The 24,030-nt window shown below is 47.9% G+C and overlaps 1 protein-coding gene across 3 annotated transcripts in view; it reads left to right on the top strand.

Annotated features, from left to right (window-relative positions):
- Window positions 1-10,477: 10,477 nt before the first annotated feature.
- PPP1R16B (protein phosphatase 1 regulatory subunit 16B) overlaps window positions 10,478-24,030 on the top strand; it is a 116,777-nt gene continuing 103,224 nt past the window's right edge. For all 3 annotated transcript variants that reach the window (XM_055266712.2, XM_055266713.2, XM_055266711.2), the window contains exon 1: window positions 10,478-10,615. The gene's annotated coding sequence lies outside the window, so the exon portion shown is untranslated. The remainder of the gene's footprint in view (window positions 10,616-24,030) is intronic.

Genomic DNA, 24,030 nt, shown 5'->3' with positions numbered 1-24,030 from the left:
ATACTGGTGGTTAGGACTTCAACACAGGAATTTGGGAGTGGTGGGACTCAGTTCAGCCCGTAACACTGTCTAATGGGAGAAGCAGGATTAATATTCAATGCCACAATGATGTACAAAATGACAACTGTGGTCCCTGGGGTTATGAGAGCTACTACCAGGGGGTTTGGCTGAGTGGACTCTAGGAAACCTTCCCTGAGAAAGTCATGGTTGAGCTGAGACCTGAAAGATGTTGGGGGCTAAGCAGAGGGAGGGAACAGCAGGCCAGGTGGAGGGATAAGATGTGCTGCAGGGCTGGCAATACCCCAGTAGGCACATGAAGACCAAAGGCAGTAAGCGGCACAGGTTGCTGGGGGGTCTTCTGGGCACAATGTTAGAGATGGTGGCAACTTGCCCCAGGTAAAAATCACCTGAGCACTCTAAACAATACAGATCCCAGGCCTCATCCAGGTCTGCTGAATCAGAATCTCCAAGGGGAAGGGCCCAAGAATCTGCATTCCCTCCCAATTTTTCTTATTTTGAAAAATATCAAATTCAGAGAAATGGAAAGAAAAGTACAAGGAACACTTGAACCCCCTTCACCTAGGCTCACCAGTTGTTAACATTTTGGCTCATTTTTACTTTCTCTCTCTCCCTCCCTCACCCTCTTCTCACCAAGCATCTCCTAAAAATAGGGACCTAGGCCAGGTGTGGTGGCTTACACCTATCATCCGAACACTTTGGGAGGCCGATGCAGGAGGATCGCTTGAGCCCAGGAGTTCAAGACTAGCCTGGGCAACATAGGGAGACCCTGTCTGTATAAAATTTTTTTTTAATTAGCCAGTTGTGGGCCAAGCATAGTGGCTCATGCTTGTAATCCCAGCACTTTGGGAGACCGAGGCGGACGGATCACAAGGTCAGGAGATGAAGACCATTCTGGCTATCACGATGAAACCTTGTCTCTACTAAAAATACAAAAAATGAGCCGGGCATGGTGGCACGTGCCTGTAGTCCCAGCTACTTCAGAGGCTGAGGCAGGAGAATCGCTTGAACCTGGGAGGCGGAGGTTGCAGTGAGCCGAGATTGCCCCACTGCCCTCCAGCCTGGGCAACAAGGCAAGACTCTGTCTCAAAAAAAAAAAAAAAAATTGGCTCCCAGGTACTCAGGAAGCTGAGGTGGGAGGATTGCTTGAGTCCGGGAGGTTGAGGCTGCAGGCAGTTGTGATAGCACCACTGCCCTCCAGTCTGGGTGACAGAGTGAGACTCTGTCTCAAAAAACAAACAAGAAAAAAGGACCTTTTCATCCATAACCACAACCACAACACCGTTGTCATATTTAAGAAGAGTAATGTCAATCCAGTAATGTCATCTAATGTACAGATAATATTTAAATTCCCTGTGGTTTACAACATTTCTTTCATAGCTATTTACTTGGTCAGTCCAAAAGCCAATCAAGGTGCACACATTATGCACTTTTTATTGTGTCCCTTTAATCTCTTTCAATCTGGAATAAGTCCCTGCCACTATAAAAAATGATATTAACTTTTAAAAAGAGAGTCTAGGCTTTTAGAATGCCCCACATTCTAGATTTGTCTTAATTTTCCTCATGATTAAAATCAGGTTAAGTATTTTTGGCGAGAATATGACATAGAAGATGTTGAGTACATCTTATTGCATCACAGTGGGGGCGAACAATGTCAGGTTGTCCCACTATGGTGATGCTGTGTGATTTCGAATTTAAGGCAGAGACCACTGGAGCTGTCTGTTGTAAAAGTACATTTTCCCCTTATAACTAGTAAATGATCTGTGGCATGATGTTTTGAAGAGTGTGACTATTCTGTTACCCAATACCTTTTTTCTCAATGGCTATAACAGCTGTTCATGGCTATTGTTCCCTCAATTATTATATTGGTGATTGCAAAAAGGAATCTGCATCTTTCTTTCTTTCTTTCTTTCCTTCTTTCTTTCTTTCTTTCTTTGTTTCTTTCTTTCTTTCTTTCTTTCTTTCTTTCTTTCTTTCTTTCTTTCTTTCTTCTTTCTTTCTTTCTTTATTTATTTATTTATTTTGAGATAGAATCTCGCTCTGTTGCCCAGGCTGGAGTGCAATGGTGCGATCTCAGCTCACTGTAACATCCACCTCCCAGGTTCAAGCAATTCTCCTGCCTCAGCCTCCCAAGTAGCTGGGATTACAGGCATGTGTCACTATGCCTGGCTACTTTTTGTATTTTTAGTAGAGATGGAGTTTTGTCATGTTGGCCAGGCTGGTCTCAAACTCCTGACCTAAGGTGATCCACCCATCTCGACCTCCCAAAGTGCTGGGATTACAGGTGTGAGCCACCATGCCTGGCTGGAATCTGCATTTTTAATAAGTGCCTCAGGTGACTTTTCTTTGCCTGGAATTTTGGAAACCCCGTTTAAGTCAACATAAGGAATACAGGAGAATGAGGCATTGCTACCAAGGCAGCTGAAGGCATTAGCTAAGGCATATTGTTCATTAGAATCTGTTAAATGCATATCCTGAGGCCCCTACGCCAAAGAATGAGAAAGGGGTGCAAAGGACAGGCCCAGGAAGGAGGATTTTAATACTATCTCTCCCCCACCATCCTGCCATCATGGATATGGTTTGTTTGTTGCCACCAAAATTCATGTTAAAATTTGACCCTCAGAATGAAGGTTTGGGGAGGTGGCACCTAGTGGGGAGTGTTTGAGTAATAGAGGCCAATCTCTCAGGAATAACTTGGTGCTATTCTCCCAGTAGTGAGTGAGTTCTGGCTCTGGAGAGACTGGATTGGTTGTTGCAGGAATGGATTATTTCTCACAAGAGTGGGTTGTTATAAAGCCAGCACAGTCCTCAGGTTTCCCCTTTTTGCACATGTCTGCTTCCCTTTTGACCTTCTCCCTTCTCTACCATGTTGTGATAGAGGAAAACCCTTGCCAGAAGCCTGGGCCATGCCCTTGAACTTCTCAGCCTGCAGAACCGTGAGCTAAATAAACCTCTTTTCTGTATAAATTACCCAGTCTCAGGTACTCTCTTATAGCCACAGAAAATGGACTAAACCCCCTCTCCCATTTGTGGTCACCAAAACTTGTGAAACACTGACTTAGGTGGTGATTCTTAATTCTGGCTAAGTTAAGTGAAGTTGTATTTTCAACATGCCTCAGGAGTTCTTTTGATCTGTAAGTTATGTTTAAAAATAAACCTCCAGAAATTCTGATTCAAAGGGTCTGCGGTAGAACCCAGCCATCAGACAAATTTAAAACCTCTTAGTGATTCCAAAGTACCACCAAGACTGAGAGCCACTGCACAAGATTCTCCATAAATTGAATATAAAAATGAAAGCCAGCTGGGCACAGTGGCTCACACCTGTAATCCCAGCACTTTGGGAGGCCGAGGCAGGTGGATCACGAGGTCAGGAGATCAAGACCATCCTGGCTAACACTGTGAAACTCCTTCTCTACTAAAAATACAAAAAATTAGCTGGGCATGGTGGCAGGCACCTGTAGTCCCAGCTACAGGTGGGACTTGATAGGCCACCCTTGTCCCCATGCTGCTACTCCTGATGATGAAGATGATAGCTTCAGGCCAGGCCCAACCAACAGAAGAGCAGGAAGTGCAGAGGGTTCAACTTGGGTTCAAGTAAAAATGAGCCGGCCGGGCGCGGTGGCTCACGCTTGTAATCCCAGCACTTTGGGAGGCCGAGGCGGGCGGATCACAAGGTCAGGAGATCAAGACCACGGTGAAACCCCGTCTCTACTAAAAAATACAAAAAATTAGCCGGGTGTGGTGGCGGGCGCCTGTAGTAGAGGCTGAGGCAGGAGAATGGCGTGAACCTGGGACACGGAGCTTGCAGTGAGCCGAGATTGCCCCACTGCACTCCAGCCTGGGCGAAAGAGCAAGACTCCGTCTCAAAAAAAAAAAAAAAAAAAAAAAAAAAAAAAAATGAGCCAAGAAGGAGAAAGGCATCCCAGGTAAGAGTTCTGGCTCTGGCATGAACTCGCTGGGCGGTCATTTCCTCTTCTGAATGTCTAGTCATGAGGCTGAGGCAGGAGAATGGTGTGAACCTGGGAGGCGGAGCTTGCAGTGAGCAGAGATTGCGCCACTGTACTCCAGCCTGGGTGACAGAGCGAGACTCTGTCAAAAAAAAAAAAATTATACAGAAGGTAGAATTTGGGTGAATTATATAGGAGATCAAGACCATCTCGGGAGGCTGAGGCGGGAGAATTGCTTGAACCCAGGAGGTGGAGGTTGCAGTGAGCAGAGATCGTGCCACTGCACTCCAGCCTGGGCGACAGAGCAAGAGTCTTTCTCAAAAAAAAAAAAAAAAAAGAAAACCAGTCTGTCCCACTCTTAGTTACCCCTATCCTCACAGCATCACAGGTCGAGCTCACCACTAGCCCTAAATGCCTGGGGCTCCTTCCACCTACTTACGGGGTTCCTACTGCATGCAAACAGCTCTTGGGGAGCTTACAAAAGAGGTAAAACAAAAGTCACTTCCCACAAAAGCATGAGGACGTGGGAAAAAACCACACATACAAACACTTATAAGTATTGTACAATCAGAATTGTACAGACCAGGAAACCGACATTCAGAAGAGGAAATGACCGCCCAGCAAGTTCATGCCAGAGCCAGAACTCTTACCTGGGATGCCTTTCTCCTTCTTGGCTCATTTTTACTTGAACCCAAGTTGAACCCTCTGCACTTCCTGCTCTTCTGTTGGTTGGGCCTGGCCTGAAGCTATCATCTTCATCATCAGGAGTAGCAGCATGGGGACAAGGGTGGCCTATCAAGGCTTATTCTGGGTCTAGCATTAGACTAAGTATCTGTTGAATGAATGAATGAATGAATGAAGCCAGCCTAGCACCTGCCCACAGGCTGACATTAAGAACCACAAGTTCAGGCCAGGTGCAGTGGCTCATGCCTGTAATTCCAGCAAGATTGTTTGAGCTCAGGAGTTTAATACCAGCCTGGGCAACATAGCAAGAGCTCATCTGTACTAAAAGTAAAAATAATTGAGTGAAACTCCGTCTCAAAAAAAAAAAAAAAAAAAAAATTAGCTGGGCGTGGTGGCATGTGACTGTAGTCCCAGCTACCCGGGAGGCTGAGATGGGAGGATCACTTGAGTGCCAGAGGCTGCAGTGAGCTATGCTCATGCCATTGCACTCCAGCCTGGGTGACAGAGTGAGATTCTGTCTCAGAAAAAAAACAAAAACAAAAACCTTTGTTCAGGCTGGGCATGATGGCTCACGCTTATAATCCCAGCACTTTGGGCAGACCTCTTGAGGCCAGGAGCTCGAGACCAGCCTGGCCAACACTGAGAAACCCCGTCTCTATTAAAAATACAAAAATTAGTCGGGCATGATGGTGGGTACCTGTAATACAAGCTACTCAGGAGGCTGAGGCAGGAGAATCCCTTGAACCCGGGAGGCAGAGGTTGCAGTGAGCCAAGGTCGCACCACTGCACTCCAGCCTGGGTGAGAGAGTGAGACTCTGTCTCAAAAAACAAACAAACAAACAAAAAACCTTGGTTCAGATAACCTCTAGAATGAATCCCTTTAAACGCTGGAATTAGTTCATTTTTCACAAACTCAGGAATCTCTAGACCTTGCCTCATAGCAGCTATATAATTCACCCAAATTCTACCTTCTGTATAATTTTTTTTTTTTTTGACAGAGTCTCGCTCTGTCACCCAGGCTGGAGTACAGTGGCGCAATCTCTGCTCACTGCAAGCTCCGCCTCCCAGGTTCACACCATTCTCCTGCCTCAGCCTCATGACTAGCTGGGACTACAGGCACCCACCACCATGCCCAGCTAATTTTTTGTATTTTTAGTAGAGACGGGGTTTCACCGTGTTAGCCAGGATGGTCTCAATCTCCTGACCTCATGATCTGCCTGCCTCAGCCTCCTAAAGTGCTGGTATTACAGGTGTGAGCCACCGCGCCCAGCCTACCTCCTGTATAATTTCTATGTAACTATGAATTTACTTAGTTGCAGTTGACCGGTTGACCTAAAGTTATGTTGACATTTAAGTCTATATTTTTAAACATCAGTGTTTAGATTTTGTATGTTGGAGCCCATTTATTTATTTGGCGGCCCTCAAACATTTTCCCATAGCCTCGTAGAATATTCAGTGGCCTTGGACTGTCCCTTAATGTCTTACTACAGATGGTACCACAGATGACCTCCAAAATAAAGGAAGAGACTTTCCTGCCTGCGGACAGGAGAGAGAGGTGTGGAGGATGAGAGCATAGTTTAACTCTTTTTTTGGAAAAACTTTATTGAGATATAATCCACATGCCATACAATTCACTGGCTTAAAGTATATAATTCAGTGGTTTTTAATATATCCATAGTTGTGTGATCATCACCACAGTCAATTTTAAGATTTTTTATCACCCCCAAAAGAAAAACTGGTACTCTTTTTCAGTCACCCCCCATTTGCCTCCAATAACCCCCTCCCAGCTCTAGACAATCACCAATCTGATTTCTGTCTCTATAGATTGGCCTATTCTGGACATTTCATACAAATACAATCATATAATATGTGTATGGCCTTGGAACTGGCTCCTTTCGCTCAGCACAAGGTTTTCAAGGTTCATTCACGTTGTGGCATGTGCTTCATTCATTTTGATTGCCAAGTAACAGTGGATTGTACCGTGTTTTATTTATCCATTATCATTTGATGGATATTTGGGTTGTTTCCACTTTTTAGCTGTTATGAATAATGCTACTATGAACATTTGTGTACAAGTTTTAGTGTATGTATGCTTTTATTTCTCCTGAGTATATACCTAGGAGTAGAATTGCTGGGCCATCTGGTAACTCTATGTTTTAAATTTTGAGGAAATGTCATACTGGTTTTCAAAGCAGCGGCACCATTTTACATTTCCACCAGCAATGTATGAAGGATCCAATTTCTCCATATCCTTACCAATGCTGCTTATTGCCTGTCTTTTGTATTATAACCATCTTAGTGGGTATGAAGTGGTATCTCATTGTGGCTTTGTATTTCCTTGATGGCTAATGATGTTGAGCATCTTGGCCATGTGTATATCTCTCTTCTTTGAAGAAATGTTTATCCAGATCCCTTGGCCATTTTTTTGTTTTGTTTCGTTTTGAGATTGGGTCTCGCTCTGTCGCCCAGGCTGGAGTGCAGTGGCGTGATCTTGGTTCACGGCAACCTCTGCCTCCCAGGCTCAATCTTCCCACCTCAGCCTCCCCAGTAGCTGGGACTACAGGCCCATGCCATCATGCCCAGCTAACTTTTTGTATTTTTAGTAGAGACAGGGTTTTGCCATGTTGCCCAGGCTCCTTGCCCATTTTTTATTGAGTTATTTGTCTTTTTATTATAGAGTTGTAAGAGTTCCTTATATATTCTAGATATAAATCCCTTACCAGGAATATGATTTGCAAGTATTTCCTCCCATTCTGTGGGATATTGTATTAATTTGCCAAGGCTGCCATAACATAATACTACAGACTTTGTGGCTTAAACAACAGAAATTGGCCGGGCCCGGTGGCTCACACCTGTAATCCCAGCACTTTGGGAGGCCAAGGTGGGTGGATCACTTGAGGTCAGGAGTTTGAGACCAGTCTGGCCAACATGGTGAATCCCTTACTCTACTAAAAATACAAAAATTAGCCGAGCGTGGGGGAACGCACCTGTAATCCCAGCTTCTCAGGAGGCTGAAGCAGGGGAATCGCTTGAACCTAGGAGGCGGAGGTTGCAGTAAGCCAAGATCGTGCCACTGCACTCCAGCCTGGGCAGCAGAGTGAAACTCCATGTCAAACAAACCAACAAACAAACAAACAAACCCCCAGAAATTTATTCCTCACAATTCTGAAGGCTACAATTCTGAGATCAAGGTGTTGGCAGGTCTGGTCCCCCAGCCCTGAGTCCTCTCTCCTTGGCTTGTAGTTAACCTTCTTCTCCCTGTGCCTTCCGCTGGTCTTTTCTCTGTGTGGCGCATCTGTAGTGTCTCTTCTTATGAGGACACCAGTTATTGGATGAGGGCCCCATCCAAGGGCCTCGGTTTAAGTTGATCACCTCTTTAAAGACCTTATCTCCATCCACAGTTACATTCTGAGGTTCTGGGACTGTAACCAATACAGTTCAGCATATGAATGGGGGAGGGGCACACAATTCAGCTTATAACAGTTATATTTTCTTTTTGTTCTTTTTATGTGTAATTTTTTTTTTTTTAGAGACAAGGTCTTGCTCTGTCACCCAGGCTGGAGTACAGTAGCACCATCATAGCTCACTGCAGCCTTGAACTCCTAGGCATAAGCAATCCTCTTAAATAGCTAGGACTACAGTCATGAACCACTACATCTGCCTAATTTTAAAAGAATTTGTAGAGACAGAGTCTCACTATGTTGCCCTGGCTGGTCTTGAGCTCCTGGCCTCAAGTGATCCTCCTATCTCCGCCTCCCAAAATGCTGGGATTATAGGTGTGAGCCACCAGGCCCAGCCCTATCTTTTCACTTTCTTGATGATACCCCTGAAAGCACAAAAGTTTTTAATTTATCTATTTTTTTTTCTTTTGTTGCTTGTGCTATAGGTATCAAATCTAAGCAACCAGTGTTTAATCCAAAGTCATGAAGATTTAGGCTTATGTTTTCTTCAGAGAGTTTTATAGTTTTAGCTCTTACATTTAGATCTACATGTTGCATATAGTATGAAGCAGGGATCCAAATTCATTCTTTTGCATGTGGGTATCCAGTTGTCCCAGCACCATTTTTTGAAAACACTATTGTTTTCCCCATTAAATTGTCTTGGCACTCTTGTTGAAAATCAATTGGCAGTAAGTGTAAGGACTTCTGCTTGGACTCTCAGTTTTATTCCATTGGTCTGTATGCCCGTCCTCATACCCGTACCACCCTGCCTTGATGACTGAAGTTTCCTAGTAAGTTTTGAAATCAGGACATGTGAGTCCTCCAACTTATTCTGAATTTACTTTAACTTTTGATACCAAACACTGTGTGAGAGGTGAATGAACAGCACGACATTGGAGTTGGGAGCCCCTCCCTCCAAAGGCCTCATTTTAGGAACACAGGCCCCAAATGCCACACAAGCCTTGGAGAGATGGGTTCCCATCCTCTCAGCCCACGGCTCTTCATTATCAATCAATGGAAACATTCTTCGGAAAACAATGATTCCCTTGGGTTATTTTAAACATGGCTTTAAGTCTTCCCCACTTGCTCTACTGTCTAATTGCTTTTCCTGAAACAGTGTCATTCACAACTGGATTATTAATGAACTGAGAGGGATCCAGGGAGCCAATGAAGGGGGCTCGCAGAGTTCCTGGAGAGGGCCTGGGGGTCTGGAACAAGTTCATCCCACAGATTTTCTCTCCCCCAAGAAAGGTGACTGAGCAAACAGAAAATCACTAAACTCAGGTGATGCTGGTGGCCTCAAAAGAACATTGCTAGTGAAAAAAGAAGGATTTGGGAGAGTTCCTCAAACATGACAGCTGAGAATTAAATTAACTGGGTACCATCCCCAAACTCCCCAAACTTAAACTCCAAATTTCCCCAGCTGGCTGGCCCTGGGGTGCCTAGGGCTCTCATCTGTAGGCTGGGAAAGCTCAGGAAACAAGGCATTTGTGGAGAAGAGAAACCTATTGTTCTAAGGCCAGGGTTCAGCAAATGTGGATTCCAGAGAATGTTTGGGGAGGTTTTCTCCGCTTTGTTTATGAACTTTCTCTTCTCTTCCTGGGGTGGTGATGGTGGGGGGTGACTCTCAGCAACTTAAATAGTTAAACCCATTGTGTTGTAAAGAAAGGCTGGTGCACAGAGTGCAAAGGCCTTCAGCCCCAGAAAGAGGCTTGAATGAGGTGACAGAAGCCACCGGGTATGTTTTGCTTTTTATTTTTAGCGTTAAATCTCAGGGAAGCAGCCCCTATCTTCATCCTGCACACCTCAAAGGGAGTCAGACGTCAGCAGAGGTACGACCACTTCCTTCCTCCAGCGCTTCACCTCCCTTCTTTGCAGAAAGAGGAAATGATGCGAGTCCACGCCGCAGGCCACAGCCCTCATGTCTCGGCCCCGGCAGCTGGGGGACCTGGCCCCACAGATCTGTCCCCAGCGCAAGGCCAGGGCCGGCCCCTGGACCTCCTGGGAAGCCTTCAGACTCAGGCCGAGCAGGCCTTCAAGCTAGGAACTCTGAGTTCCTGGCCCTGGCATTCATTGTGTGTGACCTTGAGCAGATTACCACTCCTCTCTGGGCTTCAGGATTCCCGTCTGTCAAGTGGGAACAGGGATACCGTCCTTGGCTTCCCTCTTTCCAAGGTCGGGGTAGGGGTTAGGAAAACTATTTTGGAGGAGGGGGCAACGTTAGGAAAACTATTCCGAAGCCTGGCCGCGTCCCAACCGGTTTCAACTTCCTGCAGCTCAGAAGAGGGGTCCCTACCCGAGAGCGCCGAGACCCTGTCCCGCGCTGCCTCCCAAGCCGGATGGGGTTGAGCGCGCCCACCCCAGTCCCAGGAGCTCAGGCCCCGCCTTGGGGGAGGAGCCGAGAGGCGGCGCGGAGGCTCGCGGCCGAGCAGAGCCAGCTCTGTCGCCGCTGGAGCAGCTGCGGCTCGGGGACCCACAGACACAGCCGGGGTCGGGAGCCGCCCGGGGCAGGGCTCGGGAGAGCGGGTGAGTTCCCCGGCGGCGCCACCACCCGCCTTGCGCTCTGCGGCTTCGCGGGGCGGGGGATGAGAATGGGGCGGGGAGGTGGTCCCAGCCTGCGATCACCTAGCTGGGGGCCGGGGCGCTTTGGCCAAGGGACGATAGCTTGAGATAAATGGGAGTGTGGGGACTCTGGAAAGGCGGGTACCGCGAGCGCTGGGTCCGGGAGTCGGGCTGGAATGGGGTCGTTCTCCCCGGCCTCGCAATTCCTTGACGAGGCCAGGGGAGGGGGCGCATTGGCAGGTTGTTGGCTGAGGCCGTAGTGGCCCGATCTTGGGGCGGGGAGGTGGGGTCCTCGGTCGGCTCTGGACTCATGGGCCGCCGTCCGCCGGGGGTGCAATGCCGGGCGGCCGGAGCCACAGCGGACACCAAACAACCCCCCCGCGCCCACTCTCCTGGCCGGGCATGGAGGTGCCGCCCCCTCGCGTGGCGGGGCTTGGTCCAGGCGGGCAGCGGCAGGGCGCAGAGAGCGCTCCTGCCTGGGCGGGAAAGGTCCCCAAGGCAGGCGCCTCCACCTGCAGACCCGCCCCGCCTCAGGATCCGGCTGACAGCACCAGCCAGCCCCGGGGAGACCCTGCGCGTGGTAGTTCCCCGGGAGGGGCGCGCCCGGCCTCTCCCAGGGCCCCGTGCGCCGGCGTCTGGGTCCCCCGCGCCAGGAGCGCTCCCCTCTGGGCGACTCCCGCTCATCGATTCCGGCCCGGAGGAGCGCCCCCGGGAGCCGAGGATGGGCGGAGACGTGCAGCCGCCCCAGAGAGGTCGCCCAGAGGGGTCTCCCCAAGGTCACCCGGAGTGCCCAGGCTGAGCTGCCCAGACCGCCCCGGGTGGAGAGCCGGGAGGGGCAGGCGCTCGCTGCCCTCCTCCTTCCCCCATGAAGACTCCCTTCCTCCGCTCCCCCACCCCGGCCCGGCCTCCAGCTTCACTGGAGATGATGATGCAGCTCTCAGCCCTTGGCGGATAATTGAGCCTGGGAGAGCTTTGAATCTGGCCCTCCCGAGACCCCAGGGCTGCGCCGCTGCCGCGCGCCAGGCCTGGGTCTCGGTGCTCCCGAGCACCTCAGGAGCAGAGGGAGAGGGATGTGGCTTCATCAGCTCTTCTAGGAACCGAAAACCGAGCTGCCTGCGCGCCCATGTGATTGCATTTCACATAAAGGGCCCCTGTTCTCACTGTCAGAAGCGCCCCCCAGCTCTCCGCGGCTCTGGACACCAGGTGCTGCCTCTGAATCACCCTCTGTGGAGGACCCGGGCCCCGGAGGTACCAGGCGCCCTTTCCCTCGGGGCTCTCCCCGGAAAGAGCCTGCCGATGGCGGCCTCAGTCCGCAGGGGTACTTCCCTGTGTACCCTGCCATTTCCTGCGGCTGGTGAAGCACCGGAGAAAAACCCTCCATCTGGGAGGCCTCCTCCAAGTCTGGTAATAAAGCTTCTTAGCTCAGCTGGTGACTAGCTGTCTACTCGTGGGCAAGGTACTTGGCTTCTGGAGTCTCAACTGCCTCTAAGAAACGGGGCTAACAGCCGCCAGGCTGTGGGGAGATGAGGGAGAGGCTGGGTGCAGCAGAGCGGGAGGATGAACACTCCTTGGCCAATACTGGCCGCCCTCGGGATTGGCTTTGAGTGGGGCGTGTCTCTCTTAGGTGCAGAAGTGGAGCCCTGGTGGGTGGTTCTGCAGGGGCTGGGGGAGTTTCCACATCTTCCTCCCCCAGCTCTGTCATAAAAAGCCAGCTTGCAGGAGGCCGGTGGGGGCCAGCAAATCTTTCCAGCCAGCTGCCTGCTCACAGGGCCCTTCCCACACAGATCTCCCATGCCCTTCTCTCCCACCTGTCACCCAAATCCCATCTTCCTGGCTGAGTCCCCAGGATGCTGGGGGCAAGGTGTCAACCAGGCCACCCTGGACCATCAACTCTGTACCTACTCGTCTATTGGGGTCTACCTAACAGTGTCCCCCTGTCCTGGAACCTTCCCGGCTCCAGCTCTTCCCAGCCTCTGGAATGTCTTCTTTCCCCTCTTTTGGTCTCCTACCAACGTGACACTCATTAGTGGCTCTGTGGTTCATGTGTCAAGGGCCCCGTGCCATCTGTGTTCTCCAGATCATCCATGGCCTAGAAAGACATGGTAGGCAAGGCCCTGTGCCCACTCAGACTTTGCTCTCTCTGGTAATTGACGGTGGAGCGGAGGTTAAATTCTAATCTAGCTGTTAAGTCATTTCAGGAGCTTGAACCACAGGGCTAAGAGGATGCTGACGTAGGGAGGTGGTTTTTCCTTAAAGCCAGAACCTTTCTCCTTTCTGCAGAGCCTATTTGAGCCCTTTGGAAACTAGGCCTATGTGTGATGGCCTCACAGAATCCTCACATCCCCATGAAGTAGGCATTACTGATTCCCATTTTGCAGATGGGAAAACTGGGGCTCAGCTCCTCTCAAAATCAGCTCCATGCCCCAAGTGGAGCAACAGAGGCTGCAGCCAACTTGGTTTAGGAGAAGGCAGAAGGCACATACCTGAATTCAGGTGCTGTGCTTGGACTCTCGGGACCCCATCCCCCCAACCTTTCCCTCCCCTCTCCCAACCTAGCCACCACCCCTCCTGCACCCAGGACACTTGTCACATTTGTTGACCAGTAGGTCCCAACTGGCACTCTTCCAGCAGAGACCAGGAAAACCTTCACTGTCCTGAGTGCATCTTAGCAATTGGGCTTCAAGGAGGGCTTGGACAAGCCTGCCTCTTACAGAAAGCTACGAGTATGAAGAGTGAGGGAGCCAGAGAGGTCTAATTTTAATCAGGGATCTATACCTAAAAGCTCTGTGACCCTGTATACATGACTTAATATCTCTGAGTCTGGTTTTCTCATTTGTAAAATAGGTATCACAGTAATGCCTACTTTGTGGGATTGTAAGGATTCCATGAGACCATTAACACATAGAAAGTGCTCAGTACTAGGGTGGGGTGTAGTGGCTCACACCTATAATCTCAGCATTTTGGAAGGCCAAGGCGGGAGGATCACGAGACGTCAGGAATTCAAGACCAGCTGGCCAACATGGTGAAACCCTGTCTCTACTAAAAATACAAAAATTAGCGCAGCATGGTGGCGCATGCCTGTAGTCCTAGCTACTTGGGAGGCTGAGGCAGGAGAATTGCTTGAACCCGGGAGGAGGAGGTTGCAATGAGCCGAGATCACATGACTGCACTCCAGCCTGGGTGACACAGCGAGACTCCATCTCAAAAAAAAAAAAAAGGGAAAAAAAATGAAAGTGCTCAGTACAGCATCTGGTGTGGGTAGGAATGCAGGAAATGATCATTGTCACCATCACTACTATTTCCTCCTTTGTGTTGGGCTCTCAAAGGTCCCACCTCCTCCAGTGCCAGGGTGGGGAGTGAGTTAGACCCTGTCTCTTCTGCCTGTAGCCATCAGGACAGGGAAAGCCTCTCAGCCTGTCTCCTGGGGCGGGGGTGGGGGCTCACTCCTGGGAACTTGAGTCTAGCACCAGCTTTTCCCCGGGGAGTCTGTGAGCAGCCACTTAGCCTTTCTCAGCTGACTGCCATTTTCCAGGATTCATTGATTCATTCAAAAGACGTTTATTCCATCCTAGCCCCCGTGCCTAGCAAGGGATTTCAAGATGAATGAGGCAGCTCTCAGAGTTCTCCCTCTATGGGGAGAGGCAGGCCTGGAGACAGATAATGAGGACACTGTGGGATAAAGGCTGCAACAGCAAGAAGAGAGAGTGAAGAGCAGATCCACATGGCTCAGGCTGACCCAGGTCTGAATCCTGAAGCTGCCACCTTGTAGCTGGGTGAGGATGGACAGAGGCCTTACCTCTCAAGCAGATAAGCCACCTCCCTAAGATGATGTGAGGAGAGAAGTGAGACACTGTGGGTAAAGAACCTAGCTTGAACCAGGTGCGGTGGCTCACGCCTGTAATCCCAGCACTTTGGGAGGCAGAGGTGGGCAGACTGATTGACTCCAGGAGTTCGAGACTAGCCTGGGCAATATGGCAAAACCCCATCTCTACAAAAAGTACAAAAAATTAGCCAGGCATGGTGGTGTGCACCTGTAGTCCCAGCTACTTGGGAGGCTGAGGTAGGAGAATCACCTGAACCGGGGAAGTGGAGGCTGCTGTGAGCCATGATTACGTGCGCCTCTGCACTCTAGCCTGGGCAACAGAGTAAGACCTTGTCTCGAAAAAAAAAAAAAAAAAAAAAAACACACAAAAAAACCAAAATCAAAAAACTTAAAAACCTAGCTTGGGCTTTCTAGATATTAATAAGTGCTCACAAATGTTCGTTGCTATTATTAGTCTATTATTGCCAATAACAGGTGGGCAAAAGTTGCTGTGGGAGCATGTTGAGCCCTTCAGTGACAGTTTTCCAGGTGGTAGGGCAGCCCTAGCCAGGAGAACAGCATGTGCAGAGGCACCGAGGCTTAAAAGTGCTGGATGTTTTTGGAGAGCAGTGGGAGGAGTCGCTGATGGAGCAGAGTCATCAGAAAGTTTGATGGAGGCAGAAGCAAGGCCAGGGAGGTAGCAGAGGCCATCCTCCTGGGAGTCCTGAAGGATTAAACACTCACTGACCTGAGGCAGTCCCTCTGCACCTTCCTTGGAGGGTGGTTCTATAGTGAGGGTTGTCCAAGAAACTTCAGGATTAACTTCTGCATGGGAGGAAGGGCTGGTCTCTGCCCAACTGTCTATACATTCACCATCCTTCCCTCTTCGTTCCACCCAGGAAGCACGAAGAAGAAAAGGTCCACTCCCTCTTCCTGAGATGCTTTTCCCACGTCTGCACTTGTTTCTCTCTTCCTGGGACTCAGTTTCTTATCTGAGAGAAGAGGGTAGAGGTGGAGGAAGCGTCATGACCTGACTCACTTATTGATCATGATATAGCACCAAGTGCATTTCTGGATGCTGGTCACTGTCAAAGGTCTTTATTTGCATCGCCATTGAATTCTCATACCAATCTGTTGAAATGAATGCACTTATCCCCCACTGCACAGAGGGAGAAACTGAGGCACAGAGGGTGAGGCAATTTGCTAAAGGGCATGCAGCTTGTAAGTGACAGGAACTCACGTCTTGGGGGGCATCTCAAAGTTGCCATGTGCTATCCTGCACCACCTTCTTCACACACTTTGTAAATCTAAGGCTGACTGCAGAATATCTGGCCTCTTTTGCTTCGTGTACCTTTGGGTGCTGGGCAGTAGGCATTTTGGAGATGGGTCACAGTGGGGTGTGCTCTGGGTATGTACCCCCGACTTTGGGGAAATTCCTGGGTGCAGGCACTTTGCAGGGAGGTGTTCTTGGATGTCTCAGAATCTAGAATGGCATTCCTTCACCCACAGATGTGCCTTGATGCAGGCAATGTGCAGCTTGATTGACGTGGCAGATGGTGGCTGAGCCCCACGGTGGCCCCAAGAAGGAATGAATCTTTTAGGATGGCTGGTCAGAGCATCACATGACCACAGACCCTCCCTGTTTCAGAGGACATCCAAACACAGGCTTACATTTCCTTTTACATGGGGGCAAAGTTTGGGGCCAGGGTTCAAATCCTGGCTCTGCCTTCCACTGGCTTTGGGGCCTAGGGAAATTTTTTCACTTCCTTGAACCTTAGTTTCTTCATCTGGAAATAAAGATGAAGAAATAAGTTGCTATTTTTAGCATCTCCAATAAGTTGCTAAATGGTGACTAACAAACAATTCTGAATTGTCATAAGGATTTGTAATCATATGTAAAATGCTTGACTTCCAAGCTGCAGATAATATTGATATAATATCCAGCAGATTTTTCTCTGCAGGACTTATCATAATTGTGATTATATGGTTAAATGTGAGCATTACTCTTTTAGTCTTCTGTTTCATCCACTAGACCTGTGGTTCTCAACTTGGGGTAGTTTGACCCTCCCCAGGGGATATTTGGCAATGTCTAAAGACATTTTTGGTTGTTACAGCTTTGCGGGGGATAGTGGGGGAGAGGAGTTACTGACATCCAGTGAGTAGATACCGGGGATGCTGCTAAATATCCTATGGTGCACAGCACAGCACCCCCACAACAAAAAATTATCTGATCCCAAATATCATTAGTGCTGAGGTTAAGAAAGACTACAGTGGACTATGAGCCCCATAAGGTGAGTGACTGTGTCCAATTCATTCAGCTGTGTGTCTCCAGTTGGCCAGTGTGATCAGCATGATGTCCAGCACACAGGAGACAATCAATATGCATTAAAGGAATGAATGAGGACTTGGAAGGCCTTATGTCCCCTGGAGTCCCAGGGGTTTAGCTTGTGAAACATTTTGAATAGGCAGAAGAGATTTAGATGAACTCGAATGATGAACAGCCAGTTAGTAACTCAGGCCAAAGACATTCAGACCGAGCTCTCTGTTTTCCTTCCCAGGCAGGTGCTTGGGGGGCCAGATTATCTGAATTGTTCCTGCCATCACCACTGCATTTTACTCATGTAGATACATGACCCGTCTTTATCTGGAAAGTAGGCTGGGGCAGAGGAGCATAGGTGCTGTCAGCTGGGCCCTTGGGATTTGCCAAGCTGGGGCACAGCTGCTTGTCAGCTTCCTGTTTTGTCCCTTTCTAGTGGAATGAAGGAAACCCACTGAATGGCTATTTTCCACTGACATTTACAGCAATGTGATAGGCCTTGGATTAATGAGGTCAAGCTGCAGTGTGAAATCTGCCTGATAACTTGAAGCTTGGCCAACAGGAAGACATTGCTTGTTTTCTTTGGACTGTTTGATGTCCCTGGATGGCTTCAGGCAGGAAAGCAGGGGTCTCAATTCTGTACAAAAGAGGAGGGTGTTTTACGTCCTGGAATTATAGAGGCCAGAGGTGTCTCTTTTTCAATTTATTGGGAAGGTTTATTTTAATGTGGACTTAAAAATACATAACTTATTAAAGTGAAGGTTCACCTGGAGCCTTAGGCTGGCTGCTAAGGGTGAGTCTGGGCTGTTGGAGGGACTGTGCTGTTTTTCTGGGTCTCTGTAGGAGTTTGAAGGAGAAGACTGGCCCCAAAGGGTGTTTGAACAGGTTAGATGTGCCCATTGGTTAGAACTTACTTGGATAGGGAGAAGGGGTCTAGGGTGTATCCACAAACTTGCATATGGATCCCCTTTGGTTTCCTGCTAAAATGCAGAAACTGACTCAGTAGGGCTGGGTATGGAGTTTTCTGCATTTCTACCAAGCTCCCAGGAGGTGTCAAGCTGCCAGTCTGTGAACTGCGCTTTGAGGAGCAAGGGTATGGGAGACCCCAAGTCTACAGGTGAGGGTTCCCTGGTGCAAACCACTTAAGCACAAAAACAAATGCAGCCTGTTGTGCCTGTTCACACAGCCATCTGCTGTGCTGGCTGGCTTGCGGAGTCACAGATGTTCACTGTGCCCCTTCTTTGTGTGCCCAGGCCTGGGACCAGACTTGACAAAGAGGATGCTTGGTCTCAAGGAGCAACTCAGACAGCCAGAATGTCAGCTAGAATGATGAGCTTTGAGTACTTCCAAAAACATGTATCCAGGTACATGCTGTTCCTGGGTCATCTGGTCACCTGGGATTTGTGAGAAGTACAGGTGCCTGGGCCCTAGCCCAGTCCACCTGTGTTAGAATCGGCCAAGGTAGGGCCCTGAGAGTCTGTATTTTTTCAAAGTGTGCCAGGTGATTCTGATTCAGTCAGACTGATGGAAGGGAAGGTGGGAGGAATAACTGCCAGTACATGTAGGTTAATTGCTCAGCAGGACCTATGTAAGGTTGTAGAGTTGTGTATTGCTGATGGGCACAGTGGCACTCAGCTAAAGGAGAGGCTGAAATCTAGCCTGTGATCCACTTGCCAAGCTCTGCACCCTGCAGGGCTGCATCTGCTTAGAGGGAAGGGCACCTTTTTCTTAATATTCATCATAATCACTCGGTACTTATTATGAGCCAGGTGCTATCTATTTAACTCCTTTAGTCTTCCTAACAACTCTAAGAGGTGACATTATTATTATTATTATTATTATTATTATTATTTTGAGACAGAGTCTCACTCTGTCGTCCAGGCCAGAGGGCAGTGGTGCCATCTCAGCTCACTGCAACTTCTGCTTCCCGGGTTCAAGCGATTCTCCTGCCTCAGACTCCTGAGTAGCTGAGATTACAGGCGCCTGCCACCACTCCTGGCTACATTTTGTATTTTTAGTAGAGAAGGGGTTTCACCATGTTGGCCAGGCTGGTCTCGAACTCCTGACCTCAAGTGATCCACCCGGCTCGGCCTCCCAAGGTGTTGGGATTACAGGCATGAGCCACTGTGTCTGGCCAGGGGTGACTTTATTGCTACTCTGATTTTACTGTTCGGGAAAGTGAAGCAGAGAGGTTCAATGACTTACTCAAGGTCACACAGCCAGTAAATGGAAAAGTCAGGATTCCAATTCAGGACATCCGGCTTCAAAGTCCTTGCACTGAATCATTACACTCTCTGGCCCTTTCTTTGCGTAAAAATGCTGTCTTCTCTTCATGGGGCTGGCCCTACTCTGAGGGAGTGCCTTTTTTCTTGTCCTTCCTTCAGAGGGGGAAAGGCTAGCAACGACCTTGGCTGGCTTTAGAGTCAGATATGGGTTTGATTCCTACCTCCAGCACCTATTGCAACCTTGAGTAAGTTACATGCATATATTTGCTGAGCCACAATTTCCCCATATGTAAAACAGGAATAATAATAGTATAATATAAATTGATATGATTAGGCATTTAGCCTCTGCTTGGCAGGTAGGAGGTACCTGATACATGCCAACTATTCTTATGGCGTTATTATCATTAGAGTTAGTCCCTAGGAGTATTCAGGGGCTAGGGAAATAGGTGAGCAGAGCACTGTGTCATTATGTCCCCAGGAGCTGGGTCATTCGTTTTGTTCACTAGGTTACTTATGGCCATTACTTACCTGGGCATCCCTAGTCTCTGCTTCTTGGCCCCAGAGTCTGTGCCAGCCTGGAGAGTTCTCAGAATGTCTTAGTTCAGACTGTCAGTCAGAACTGGCTTTATTTCCTCACATCCAAGAACAAGTAAAACGTACAAATTTTGACACTTAATATTCTCTTTAGGGCTCTTGACTCTTTCTGGTGACTTTCTCTGTCTCCTGTTTTCTTTCTGGAACTATTGCTTTCATTGGCTATCCCGTGGACTGGATAGAGAGGAAATGTTGCCTTATAAACATTGCCTATTACCTTATAAAAATATAAGGAAGATTTTCACCAAAATGTCATTCATTTTTTTTCTTTTATATATAAACTTAAGCTTTTGTTTTCCTATGGCTGTATGTCATGCTTTTTAATTATACAGAGTATATAAGTGTATCATAAGTAAACTTTCCCCATCTTCCCAGCCACTCATCCCTTTCCCCGGAATAAATCTATGAATGTTTTATGTATTTTTCCATAAATTTCATATGCATATATAAACCCATATTCATTTACATGTTTATCCATTTTTCTTTTTAACACAACTATACAAAACTCTTCTGAGATCTTCTTTTTCAGCTAATTTATCTGAGCACATGCCAACACACAGATATACCTGGATCTTTAAGGCTATCTGATAGTCCAGTGATAAAAATGTACCATCATTTATTTTCTAGTTTCTTGATGATGGCTAAGATAGTTTCCAGTTTTTTTCCTCCTACAAATGTATAATGTTGCAACATCCTTGTTTGAACAGTGTATATATTTTTGTATACGCTACATACTGATGATTTTATTCATAAGGAAAATTCCTGGCAGTTTCAACTATGATAGACATTGCTAACCTGTTCTCCAAAGAGGCTGAACCAATTTCTGTTTCCTCAACAGTGTATGACTGTTTCCCCCATCTATTCTCCAGCACTGAGGATTAAGTAACTTTCATTTTTGTCAGTCTGATAGATATAAAACAGAACATTTCTGCATCAGGTTCTACAGTAATTTTTAGATTTTATGACCCTTTGGATTATGCCTACCTAATGATGATCAAATATTCAGAAACTACATTGTACCTGGCCTTATGCTTGGAATTGGATACAAAATTAAATGAAACCAGCTTTTGCCTTCAGGTTGATCCCATCTCCTGGAGTTGGCAGACACATGAACAAATAAAATGAGAGCAAAACAGTATGGTTCACATTGTGCTAGAGAAATGCGTAAGCTTAGCTAACTTTTGTTTGATAAACTCTATATTCATTAATATCACAAATTAATTCATAAAATACCGTATGGACTATGTCCCAGGATGTGAGGAGGCTTGAAATTCTCAAAAGAAAACAACTTGATTAGAAGCAAAAAGAAAAAATAATAATAATGGAGCTTATCCTTAGTGGGGGCAGCAGAAGAAGTGGGAAGTTAGGAAGGGGTGAGTAATTTTAAAATAGTCTCTTTGGTAGTTTCCATGTTTACAAATAGGGTTTGTTTGAGGGAGCCTGTGGGGAAACCCAGCTGAGTTTGCAGCTGGCACTGATTACCTATCACTCAAACCCGGGCAGATCTGTATATTGGTCCAGATAGAGTGGGAGCAAGGAAACAGGAGGCTGGCTTTAAAAATCAGCAAGCTTGAAGCTCATAGAGGTTGGATGTGGGTGGCATAAATAGGCTGTTTACCACAGGGATTACAAGCAGGTGTGCTCTGAACAGACCTGTGGTACAGTGTATCCATAGAATGGTTTTCAATCAATGAGTGAACATCAAACATCTGTCTATGTCTTGTAAAGGGGCCTCCTTCTCAAAAACAATAGGTCCATGTAGAAAGGGGTATGATCATCTGGTCGACCCACCTGGGGGGAACCAAGCCTTAGCTATATACATTTTCTTTGGGCCCACCTGTCCTAGATAGCTCTTCATTCACTTGAGACATATTAAAAGCAACACAACACAAGGAGCAGTTGAGAAAATCAACTGAATCAGCGCTGTGGAATGAACCTAACCATCGTTTTACAACAAATACCCTCAGCAGGGATATATAGAGCCAATTGCAAAGCATGCAGAGTGGAAAAGAGACTGTGAAGACCAGCACAATCTTAGTCCACCCTCTTACAGGAGGCAAAGGGCAGGGGCCAGGAGAGGTATGTCCTGGTTCTGGTCCCAGGGCCCACCCTCCTCCCCCATTAGCCAAGTCTGTTTTGCCCAGTTTGATGTTACAGCTCTTGTTCTAAGTCAAAGGACCACTCTCTTATGGCAGAACAGAAATTCTTCGTGAATTTTCAGTCTCTTGGCCAGCCCGCTGTCCACCCTCTCCCACGTATTGAATACCTACTATGTGCTGGGTGGTGTTATCATGGGATGTAAAGGTGAACAATACATATCCCTTGTCTTCTGAGAGCATCCAGTCCAACAGAAGAGGCAGATCTGAAACCAGCAATTACCACAGTGCTGAGTGCCACAGAAGAGATGCGGTCAAATGCCTTGGGACTAGAGGGGAACGAAGCCCATTTGGCACAGAAGAGATAAAGAACAATTCAGAGGCAATATTAAAACATTGAGGCTGGGTGCGGTGGCTCACAGCTACAATCCCAGCACTTTGGGAGGCCAAGGCGGGTGGATCACCTTAGGTCAGGAGTTCAAGACCGGCCTAGCCAACGTGGTGAAACCCTTTCTCTACTAAAAATACAACAAAATTAGCCAGGCATGGTTGTGTGTGCCTCTAATCCCAGTTACTTAGGAGGCTGAGGCAAGAGAATCACTTGAACCTGGGAGCCGTAAGCTGTAGTGAGCCAAGATCGCACCACTGCACTCCAGCCTGGGCGACGAGATCGAAACTCCATCTCAAAAAAAAAAAAAAAAAAAAGACATTGAGACAATATTTCCTAAATGGGACAAGGCAAGTGCTGAGCACAGTGCCTGGAAAGCCCTGAAGAGATGATAGCTATTGTCATTTTAGCACTTGAGCTACCTCTCAAAGAACAAGAGGAGTTTGCCAGGTGGAGAGAAAGAAGGGTACTGCCACTCATAAAACAGTGTGTGTGGGTCGTGCGTAGTGGCTCAGGCCTGTAATCCCAGCACTTTGGGAGGCCGAGGCAGGCGGATCAAGAGGTCAGGAGATCGAGACCATCCTGTCTAACACGGTGAAACCCCGTCTCCACTAAAAATACAAAAAATGAGCCGGGCTTGGTGGCAGGCACCTGTACTCCCAGCTGCTCCGGAGGCTGAGGCAGGAGAAAGGCGTGAACCCGGGAGGTGGAGCCTGCAGTGAGCCGAGATTGTGCCACTGCACTCCAGCCTGGGTGACAGAGTGAGACTCTGTCTCAAAAACAAAACAAAACAAAACAAAACAAAAACAGCGTGTGTGAAAGTGAGGAGGTGAGTGTGGTGTAGTGAAAATTGCATGGGCTTTGTAGCAGATACATCTTGGTTCAAATCTTAGCCCTGCCACTTCCTAGTTGTGACTTTGGGCATGTCAAGAGGAGCCTCCTTTTACTAATATATCCAGTGGGGGTAATGACGCCTGTTTCTAAGACTCATTGCGGGGATTAAAGTCAATTTATGCATAGTACCTGGCACACAGTAGAGTCTCAGCAAATGGTGAGTACCACTGGGGAGGAGTGAATCATCAGTCCTGTTCGGTGCAGCTGGAAAATTGGGTATTTAGTGAGTTGGGGGTGGGGAGGGAAGTTAGGCTGGCCAGAGAGAAAGCTAAAATGTCAAGGTCCAGATGTTGGACGGTTTAGGCTGAGAGCTTGAAACTGGACAGCATAGGCAGTGGGAGCCATCAGATGCTTCCCTCCAAGGGAAATACAGGATCAAACTTGGTTTAAGAGTGAAAACTCCACCAGCGTTGTGGATGGCGGGTTGGAAGGTAAGCGGTGGAGGCAAGGAAACCACTTTGGGAACTGCTGCATTCAATATTCTTGTCTTGTCAACTCACAGCTCAGATTAGCATAGCAAAGGCTCAGTTAACTCCTGCAGTCAAGTGCTGTCTGGACAGGCAGTTTAGGGCAGTAGTCGAGTGTGTAGTCTTCACTGATTGTCCTCTTTTTTTTTTTTTTTCTTGAGACAAGATCTCACTCTGTTGCCCAGGCTAGAGTGCAGTGATCTGTGATCATGCAGTGGTGCAATCACAGTTCACTGCAGCCTCAACCTCCTGGGCTTAGGCGATCCTCCCACCTCAGCCTCCTGAGTTGCTGGGACTACAGGTGGGAGCCACCACACCCAGCTAATTTTTTAATGTTTTGAGATGAAGTCTCACTGTGTTGTCCAGGCTACTCTCAAACTCCTGGGCTCAAGCCATCCTTGCGTCTTGGCCTCCCAAAGTGCTGGGATTCAGGCATGAACCACTGTACCTGACCCCTTGTAATTCTTGAAAGAAAAAGGAAAAAATAAAAAAGAGCATGGGCTTCAGTGTCAAAGCCAATCTGGATTTGAATCCCACCCCTATTGCTTACTGGACATTGGGCAATTACTTAACCCTACCGGGCTTAGTTTGCCCTT

Source organism: Symphalangus syndactylus, chromosome 24 (assembly GCF_028878055.3).
Source record: "Symphalangus syndactylus isolate Jambi chromosome 24, NHGRI_mSymSyn1-v2.1_pri, whole genome shotgun sequence".
Classification (NCBI taxonomy): Eukaryota; Metazoa; Chordata; class Mammalia; order Primates; family Hylobatidae; genus Symphalangus; species Symphalangus syndactylus.
This window is presented reverse-complemented; position numbering and strand designations above follow the sequence as displayed.